The sequence below is a fragment of the Procambarus clarkii genome, unplaced genomic scaffold (assembly GCF_040958095.1).
Source record: "Procambarus clarkii isolate CNS0578487 unplaced genomic scaffold, FALCON_Pclarkii_2.0 HiC_scaffold_504, whole genome shotgun sequence".
Taxonomy (NCBI): Eukaryota; Metazoa; Arthropoda; class Malacostraca; order Decapoda; family Cambaridae; genus Procambarus; species Procambarus clarkii.
Window position 1 is genome coordinate 56,796 of NW_027189537.1, and position 10,809 is coordinate 67,604.

The following is a 10,809-nucleotide window of genomic DNA, read 5'->3' on the forward strand; positions in this document are numbered from 1 at the left end:
ATAATGGTTTTTTTTAATGGTTTATAATCATTTCAAAATAAAATAAGTGATCCATATTCTTTTTTGACTCACAGTTTTGTTATAAGACAGAGCAGCTGCACACTTGCTTTACAGTTGCTCAGTTGCTCTCTCTCCACGTGACCAGGTTTGCGTTCTCTCTCTCTCTTTCTCTCTTCACACAATTAGGTCAATGTTTTTAATAATATTCCTTTACATAACTGATTTTTATTTAGTTAAAATCTAGCCAAGGAAACCTGGTCCCAAATTCAAGAGTACTTAGAAGTAACATTTTCGTTCCCCAGGATAGTGTGCTGAGAGCATGGATGGAGATCATGAGACGTTCCTCTTCACCAGTGAGAGCGTAGGCGAAGGCCACCCCGACAAAATTTGCGATCAGATCAGCGACGCAGTGCTTGATGCCCATCTTAGCCAGGACCCTGACGCCAAAGTTGCTTGTGAAACGTGTACCAAAACTGGTATGATCCTGATCTGTGGGGAGATTACGTCCAAGGCCCAAGTTAATTATCAACAAATTGTGCGTGATATTGTTAAGAAAATTGGTTTTGATGATTCACGAAAGGGCTTTGACTACAAGACCTGTAATATTCTTCTGGCCCTGGAGCAAAAGTGTGCGGAGATTGCTAATGGTGTACACATCGGGCGCAGTGATGACAACACTGGTTCAGGGGACCAGGGACTGATGTTTGGTTATGCCACTGATGAGACCGACGAGTGCATGCCCTTAACTATTATGCTGGCACACCGTCTCAATCAGAAGATTGCAGAGCTGCGAAGAGATGGGACGTTCTAGTGGGCGCGACCTGACTGTAAGACTCAAGTCACATGCCAGTATGCCTTCGATCAAGGAGCTGTTTTTCCCAAAAGAGTGAACACTGTTGTCGCTTCTGTACAGCACTCGGAACAAATTACTGTCGAAGCTTTGCGTGACGAGGTTATAGAGAAGGTCATCAAGGTCATTATTCCTGAAAAATATATAGATACTCAAACGAAATACCACATCAACCCTTGCGGAGAATTAATCATGGGTGGACCTCAAGGTAACGTTGGGCTAACTGGTAGGAAAATCATCGTTGACACTTACGGTGGGTGGGGCGCTCACGGCGGGGGAGCATTCTCTGGCAAAGATTACACAAAGATTGACCGCTCAGCGGCCTATGCCGCCCGATGGGTTGCCAAGTCACTGGTGAAAAACAAATTATGTAGACGCTGTTTGGTTCAGGTATCTTACGCCATTAGTGTTGTGCACCCCATAAGCATCAGCATCTTCCACTATGGCACCTCACAGTACACATCAAAACAGCTTCTGAAGATTGTTAACCACAACTTTGATCTACGACTAGGACATATTGTCAAGGAACTGGGCTTAAAGAGACCAATTTACAGTGATACGTCGTGTTATGGACATTTTGGACGGCAACAGTTCTCTTGGGAGCAGCCCAAGAAGTTGACCATCCCTGAATTTTAGAGTCAAATAATTCTTAAGGATTACTATCATTTTTACGTTTTTCATCAAGTCCCTGTTAATATGGGAGAACACTATGTCTATGCTTGATTCACAACTCTCCTAAACACGAGAATGAAGTTATTGAGAACACTTTCCCACCAGGAGACTTGAACCCTAGCCAGCACAGAAGCCTGGTGGGAACCTTTAATTTTATATTCAATTGATAGTTTTATATACTTTTTTGACGTTTTATATACCAGAGTATATAAAATCTCCGGGCCTTTTATATATCAGAGTAAATAAAATTAAAATGACTCTATAAGACCAGCGTCTGGGTCAAGATAAATACGTTTTCTTCCACTAAACTGAATCCAGTTTTTTTTATCTTTTTTTCGGTGGGGGGTTCTATGTGATCCTCCTCCTCCTCCAACTGTTTGTGGTTCTCCTCCTCCTCCTCCTCCTTCTCCTCCTCCAACTGTTTGTGGGTCTCCTCCTCCTCCTCCTCCTCCTCCTTCTCCTCCAACTGTTTGTGGGTCTCCTCCTCCTCCTCCTCCTCCTTCTCCTCCAACTGTTTGTGGGTCTCCTCCTCCTTCTCCTCCAACTGTTTCTGGGTCTCCTCCTCCTCCTCCTCCTTCTCCTCCAACTGTTTGTGGGTCTCCTCCTCCTCCTCCTCCTCCTTCTCCTCCAACTGTTTGTGGGTCTCCTCCTCCTCCTCCTCCTCCTCCTTCTCCTCCAACTGTTTGTGGGTCTCCTCCTCCTCCTCCTCCTCCAACTGTTTGTGGGTCTCCTCCTCCTCCTCCTCCTCCTCCTCCTTCTCCTCCAACTGTTTGTGGGTCTCCTCCTCCTCCTCCTCCTTCTCCTCCTCCAACTGTTTGTGGGTCTCCTCCTCCTCCTCCTTCTCCTCCAACTGTTTGTGGGTCTCCTCCTCCTCCTCCTCCTCCTTCTCCTCCAACTGTTTGTGGGTCTCCTCCTCCTCCTCCTCCTTCTCCTCCTCCAACTGTTTGTGGGTCTCCTCCTCCTCCTCCTTCTCCTCCAACTGTTTGTGGGTCTCCTCCTCCTCCTCCTCCTCCTTCTCCTCCAACTGTTTGTGGGTCTCCTCCTCCTCCTCCTTCTCCTCCTCCAACTGTTTGTGGGTCTCCTCCTCCTCCTCCTCCTCCTCCTCCAACTGTTTGTGGGTCTCCTCCTCCTCCTCCTCCTCCTTCTCCTCCTCCAACTGTTTGTGGGTCTCCTCCTCCTCCTCCTCCTTCTACTGTTTGTGAAGTTTTTACCTTTCCTACTCCTTCTCCTGCATTTTGTAATTCTCCTCCTCCATGTGATTCTTTTGTTTGTTCTTCTTTCTCGACTTCCACATAAATGTTAAATTTAATGCTAGCAAATGTGTCTGAGAAATTAATATTCTTAGCTAACATTTTACATTCCACCTCATTATGACCGTCTTCGAGTTCAAGTTTCATAACCACGAATGGGGGTAGTGAATTTTCTTTCATTGGGAAACTGTCCGAATAAAATCCACAATTAAATATATCTTGACTTGCAGCATGGGTACATGATATCAACAATTTGTTCATGTAAAATCGTTTTCCTTCCTTTCGACATTTTTTACGTGATGCATCTAAATTGTTCTTTAATTTGACGTCTTTTATTTCACGTCGATCTGTATAAATATCAGGTGTGAAATTATGGAAATTCCATGGAAATATTAATATAATTGGATTTTTTGTATAATATCCCCTATCAATATTAGAATTTGTATATAGTTTATTTATGTAATATGCAGAATAACCATTGGTAAAGTTGTGGATTTCATCATAATAACTAAGGAATTTATTAAAGGGTTGAATTAGTGTCTTATCAGTTTCAGTAATAGTTTTAGGATTATACGAAATTGGTGGTTTGGGAACAATAAAGAGACCTTCATAAGTTTTTATGTCTTCGATAAATGGCGAGAATAATGATTCTATAAGTTTGGATTTCATTTGGGATTTTCGAAGTTCAGACGAATCTGTGGAGGATTGTAATAATTCTTGAAGTAATTCATGAGGTTGTTCGACGGATTTCATTTGACTGATGACGTGAGGAACGCCAGAGGACTCATTTTCACTTGTTTGTAATTCTACTCCGCCTTCTTCTCCTTCTCCTCCTTTTCCGACATCTTGTAATTCTCCTACTCCTCCTCCTCCTCCTCCTCTTCCTCATCCTCCTCCTCCTCCTCCTCTTCCTTCTCCGGCATCATGTAATTCTCCTCCTCCTCCTCCTCCTCTTCCTTCTCCGGCATCTTGTAATTCTCCTCCTACTCCTCCTTCTCCAGTGTCTTGTAATTCTCTTCCTCTTCCTCCTCCTCCTCCTCCTCCCTCTCCATCGTCTTGTAATTCTTCTGCTCCTCCTTCCCCTGCATCATGTAACTCTACTCCTTCTCCTGCGTTGTATAATTCCCCTCCCACTACTCCTGCGTTGTGTAATTCCCCTCCTACTACTCCCACGTTGTGTAATTCCCCTCCCACTCCTCCTCCTACATCTTTTATTAGCTCAATGGACTTTGGTGTTGTGTCATGGCTGATGGAATTGTAATTGTTTTCCTTTTTATATAATTTTTTAGTATTTTTAGATTTTTTCCGTGAATTAATGACTACTATAACTGTTAGGAAAATAATTAATATTAATAACATAATAATTGTTGACAGTAGATTATTCATTCTTAATTTTCTCTTTTTTTAATTATATGATTTTTAATTCAGATATTTTTAAAAAATAAAGTAATTATGCAACCAAAGTCAAATATGTTATTGTTTTTATCCTGTTGAGTAGTTTTCCAGTATTAAGTGATATTGGATATTATATTAAATATTGGAATACCATTCAATGTTGAATGAGTCATTCAATGTTGGATTGTTTTCCAGTATCCAGCACTATACTATATACTCTATACTATGTCGATATTGATTAGTTTTCTGGTTAGTATCCAATGATATTGGATAGTATATTCAACATTGAACGTGTGCAGATGTGACAGCAGTCACAAACACCCTGATGGATAGTTGAAAAAAAAGAGATTTGAGTCCCTGATTAAAAAAAAAAAAAGACTACTACTACTACTACTACCCTACTTAAATTACTTACTGTTTTGCTTACTGAACACTGTAATACAACAGGTGTTGATGTAAACTCTAATCCAAAAAATGTCGTCCCTACCACAGGTGTTATTAGAAAACATATTTGCACTTGTTCCATATCGTCATCTTTTAATTATTTGTTCCAGAGTTTGTAAAATTTGGAGCCATGTTATTCTTGACTCGTCATACATGCCATTCCGCACTCTTTATCATCGATTAATATGGGATTCATATACTCTTTTCCCTAGTCCACTTCTACATAGCAATGAAGATGGTAATTTGTCTCTTTACAATGCATCCTATATTGTGGAACAATTATGTTACATCAAATACAACATAACCGATGGAAGATACTGTATGAGAGGCCTTCTAAAGATGATCGAGACTAAAATGAATAACTGGTCGAAAATGGGTCAAGAAAAAAAAGACTCTGAACTATTTGAGTTATTGAATGATCATCCTATGTTTACATCAACATTAAAAACAATGACGAGTGTTAATCATCCTTTAAAAGGTATGATAAACAAAAACAAAGTGTGGTCTTTAGTGACAGCTATGACAATGTTCTCTCGGGATACAGATGAAATTTTACAATTGTTAAATATTTGTCTTCGAATGTATCCCACGTCAACTGTTCTGGATATTTTTTATGGATATACAGTTATTTTTCTTTTTTCTTTTCAAAACTTACAGCAATCTAATATTAATCATTATAAGGTACATTCTGCACTCTATCTGACAGAAAATATAATTCTTCAATCGTCAGAACAAACATATTATTGTGAACAGGCCCTTCTAATCAATCATGTTCCAAGTAAAGGTGAAATTACACGTGTCGATTATATTCCTGGAGTGGATATAGTCAGTATAGTTTTGAAGGTAGTAAAGCGGCATTCATCTATGCAATTTTTAATTATCGAATCGCAGCCACAATCACCACTTGTACATCAGTTACCGCAAAATGCTATTTGTTCATTTTCTATGTTTAATTCTTTTTCTTTTTCTTTTGATGTATTGGTGCTTATGCCAGATTCTTCTGATATTAATAGGGAGGAAGACTGGAGAAAAAAAGTGAAAGAAATTTCAGTAATCAAATTTAGAAACATTTTATCTGAACAAAATAAACCCTGTTATAATTTAAATATTAATGTATATCTACTAATGGTAAGTAAGAGGAATCAGGATTTATGTTGGATTATGTATTGTATTTTGGGACTACGTAACTTTATAATTCCTGTAAGTACTGAAATGTGTCAGGTGCAAGAAAGGAGTTGTGAAGACAATGTTTTAGTTATTTGTTCATCTATTTCAAGTATATATATGTACTGTTATGACCATTATTGTAATTCTTATATGGAAAAATTTTGTGTTATTACAATAGATGGGAGTTTTCAAAGATTTCTAGATGATGTTCTCTCTATATATAATTTATATGACCGACATGAATATGATGGTGAATGCAATTGTTGGTTACCACCTCCGTTAACTTACAGTGAGATTTATAGTGCCTATGCATTATCTTATCATAGAACACCAGATTTTATATTTTGGTTAAAAACAAAATGCACCTTTAATGGTGAATATCATCCAAGTTATAATTATTATATCATTTATACAGATATGTTAATAACATTTCAAACTATGCCAACATTTTCATTAGTTCGATTATTTAAAGGAAAAGATGTAATTTGTGAACATCATATGATTGCAACAATCACTAACAATTTAAAATTTGATGTATTGGAAATTGAATTGAATAATTCATTTGAAAAAGATATTAATACAATTCTTGGACAACAATTGGCGACATTTAATGAAATTAATATAAGTGAACGCCACTACTGTCTTCATTGTTCTAAATCTCTAAAGGATGAATATTTTGCTCTAAAACAAAAAATCAATTGGTGTGATATGGTAGCGGTAAGATTTACACGTTTTAATAGTTTTGATTTAATATGTGCTCAATGTGCAAATATCAATGATGAGGAATAACTGAATATTAATATTTTATTTCATCCTATTTTATATAAAAAAAATGTACATTTAAACTGACCATATATTAATTATTATATTATAAATATAGATATGTTACAACAGGTTGTCAAACTATACCAACTAACTTTGTATTTTAGTTACCATCTGAATGAGGTTTATAGTATTTATACATTATCATAGAACACCAATTTTTTTATTTTTTGGGGGTTAAATTAAGTTTTGAGTCGGGGTCAAGGATGGCAGTAGCGACACTTCACTGATGAAGAAGATGATGTGTTCATGGACGCTTGCAAAAATAAGGACGTCGAGAATCTGGCCATATTATCGACTTGATAGAGAGATTCTTGGATGCACCCCCATCCCCCTTCCCCTACCTCCACGTCTTAGTCTCACTATATTTTATGGAAAGATAATAGTAACACAAATGAGATTATAATAGAGATAGTAATTATTGTATACCTGGGATGGAAGGTATATAAACAGGCAAATTATGAGGGTTTATAGACCAGTTCATCTGTTCCTGTAATCACAGTAAGTACTGTTCCTGAGTGTAGTCGTATACCAAAAACAAATTTATTTACCATACCATTTGAATTTTTATTAAATAAAAAAATAATGGGAGATGTTATTACTGATTCACAAGTTAAAATTTTAGTTGGTAAATATTTTATTGATATATTAAATTATTCAATTAATCTTTATAATTATAATATAAAGCATATTTATTTGCCAATGTTTGATATGTTAGATAGTGAATTTAATAATATTATATCAGTTATGTTTGACACATATATAGATATATGTCAAAATATTGGGTTTTTAATAATAAATGGAAAATGGGATCATTACCGATGTGAATTTATTCTTGATTTTATTCGAAGACAATTCAGTTATTATTTATACAAACTCCTAAAAAGAATTCATATTATCAAATTATACATTATTCTCTTCGAAAATACGTTACGATATCAAGGATGGGCTCTTATGGAATCTATTTGGACTATACAAGGAAAAATACCTTATTCTCTAATTAGAAAACCTATATTGAATGAAAGATGTATTAAACCCATTCTTCTGTCCCATACCGATATATATGACCTAAAAGATAATTTAAGTAATGTATATAATCGATCACCTACTGTAAAATATGTCAATGAAGTAACAAGAATTGTTATATATAATTTGTATAATTTACTTATGAAAAAATTTAAATGTGTAAATTGGTTAGAGACTATTCTTCTCTGTTCTCTCCCCAAACAAAATCTTAAAAGATTAAACTGCCTTCCTAAAACAAAATCTGAAAACAATTTAGAATGTTTAGGGGATATTCTTCGAACTATTGATCTTCATATATATAAAGATGGGGAAGTCTATAAATATAAGAAACATCGCTGATTTATGTATGTATGTGTTGTATGGTGTGGAAATAATCTAAATCATATTGTTTTCTTTTGTCTACAGGATGTTTAAGTAAGAATAGACTTATTGATTGGCTTCCATCATCATCATCATTATCATCATGATGTTGCTGTTAGAAGATTTCATTTGGCAACCACTTTCATATGAAATTCAACTGTATTTAGATGATGTTTATAGTACACACATATTTAACCTGTGAACAGTTCTTTGTGGTCTTTTTTGGTATTATTCAGGGCTTAGAGAAGTGAATTTTGTTGCACTTCTTTTTTGCCTAATATGTGAAAGAAACAGAGAAGTTTGCAGGAAGCAAGTTCAATATATGGTTATATATTTCTGCTTAGGAATTGGTATATGTACTATAGATGACACAAATGTCTTATTTCTAGTAGCATGTTTAATGATTACTTATTTTATGTGGAAATTAATCTATGGAGTACATGGTTATTATATGGTTTTAAGTATGGGATTAATGTTACTCCTTTTTTTTATAAGAACTGTTATCAGGTTATATTAACTTTATTTTATTTAATTATTCTATTTTACAGTACATATCTCATAATAATCAAAGAATTTCCTGAAGGCAACCAAACAGATTTATTTCATGGTGCATTTTTACATTTAATAATGTTAATGATACACCCAAAGAAAAAGAAATCCTCTCTACCTAAGTTAGTAAATATTGAAGTTGATTTAGATCACATTCTGTTGCAAGATCTTTCAGTTGCACATGTTCCATTCTGGGGACATCATATAAATAATAAATTTTCACCTCAATTCCACCCTGAACTACCAATAGATGGTTATCCACGTTCATCTTTCTTTTCTGAAGATGAACGATTATCTTGGCAAGGTGAGATTGCTTATTTCCAGCCGAAATCTACTGTCTTAAATTGTGCATCAAAAATAAGATTAGAACATCTTCAAAATATTTGTAATTATGCTAACGATTGTTATTGGCAAGAGCACATTTTTATTTTTGGAAAGCATATACTTACCAAGAAGGAACTTGATGAAATAATGAGTTTTATAAACCCAAAGGACACTGTGGTGTCTATTTATGCTCGTGGTGGATGGGTTGAGAGTTTTTTGCTGAATCGAGGTGTGAGCATTATTCCAACAGAAAACACAGAAAGATTAGAGTATATAACTGCAGTTAAATGGTTACCAAACGGGTATATTAGGCATATAGTTAAAGAAACTTGTATTAATAAAGAATATTCAAATGCCAATATACTTATAATCAATGAACCAATTGGGAATTTTTATATGACTATCGTTAGTATACTTAAAAATTTCAAAGGACGACTAGTGATAATGTTTGGTTCCAACTTTCCTATGGTTATTAAAAGTGTTTTAAATGAAAAATACATTCATGTACAAACATCTAGTGTGCCCATTTTTATTAGGTCTACTGTTCATTTTTATATGAGAATAGACATATGATTATTGGAGTTATTATTGTGTAGAAATATATAATGAGAATTGATGACATTATTAATAGTTTTGATTTTTTAAATTAGGCACCCCCAAAAAATTCCTGGCTTGTACTAATGTGAGGTTTAATTTAAGGTAAATAAGTTAATAAAGGATGATTCTGACTTTAATTATATACAGTTATAATTACCCTCAACATCTCAATGGTAATAATGATTTAAGTAAATAAAGCCAGTGACAAGTCACAGTCAGGCAGAACAAGTACAGCCAGTGACAAGTAAGTCAGGAAGAACAAGCGCAGCCAGTGACAAGTCAGTCAGGCAGAACAAGTACAGCCAGTGACAAGTAAGTCAGGCAGAACAAGCACAGCCAGTGACAAGTCAGTCAGGCAGAACAAGCACACCCAATGACAAGTCAGGCAGAACAAGCACAGCCAGTGACAAGTCAGTCAGGCAGAACAAGCACAGCCAGTGACAAGTCAGTCAGGCAGAACAAGCACACCCAATGACAAGTCAGTCAGGCAGAACAAGCACAGCCAGTGACAAGTCTGGGCTAAGTTTTTATAATTGCTGTTATACAAAGCTTAAAAGAACAAGAGGTCATAAAGTGTTTGTGATGATTAAAATTTTATTAGAATAGTTGTTTTTTCAAGGATATTTTCATCAATATATATCAAAGGTTAGAAGAGCTTTAATTAAAAATTAGGTAACTGTTACTTTAAGCACTGTAATCTGAATGAAGTTCATCTTGTGGGTGAGCTGATAGATAATTTATTACCAAAGTTTTCTTAAGACCTCTATCCTTAACAACTTTCCAAGTGTTTTTTTTAAAGCTAGTCTCCTCATTTCTTTTCGCCTGATGCTCTTTCAACTGCTGTACTTCGTCCTGTAGGTAATTTAATTCTGTCCTCAGAGCTTCAACTAGTTCAATCATTAAAACATCCATAATGTATAATAAATAGCTTTAAAACGGAGGAGCTTTGGCTAGCACACTCTCTCAGTCTAGGATGAAAGTAAAATGTTCCTCGAAAAAAGGTTTCATTTTATTCTTTTGTAACAAAAAAACTTATTATATTCTCGAAACTCCACTACACCCAGCTTCTACATTCGAAGGACTATACAGCTCTATTTTTGCTGCATATGGTAAAAATATTTCATACTATTATAGTTGCACTTGAGCTTTAGCAGATTCCAATTCTTTAGTAGATCTATAAATTTGTTAATTTGTACTAAAAAATATATACAGTACATGGTTTAACTAATTCAAATTTTTCTTTTATTTATTACTGACAATGAAGAAAATTTTATAAACCTTAACAATCAAAACCAACTAAATGTTAACAACTATTTTTCTTTTTTTTTCTTTTTTTGGATGATGATGATGATG

The 10,809-nt window shown here is 35.2% G+C and overlaps 1 pseudogene; it reads left to right on the top strand.

The window, feature by feature from the left end:
- Positions 1 to 319: 319 nt before the first annotated feature.
- LOC123752677 (S-adenosylmethionine synthase-like) lies at positions 320 to 1,468 on the top strand (annotated as a pseudogene).
- The last annotated feature ends 9,341 nt before the right edge of the window (positions 1,469 to 10,809 follow it).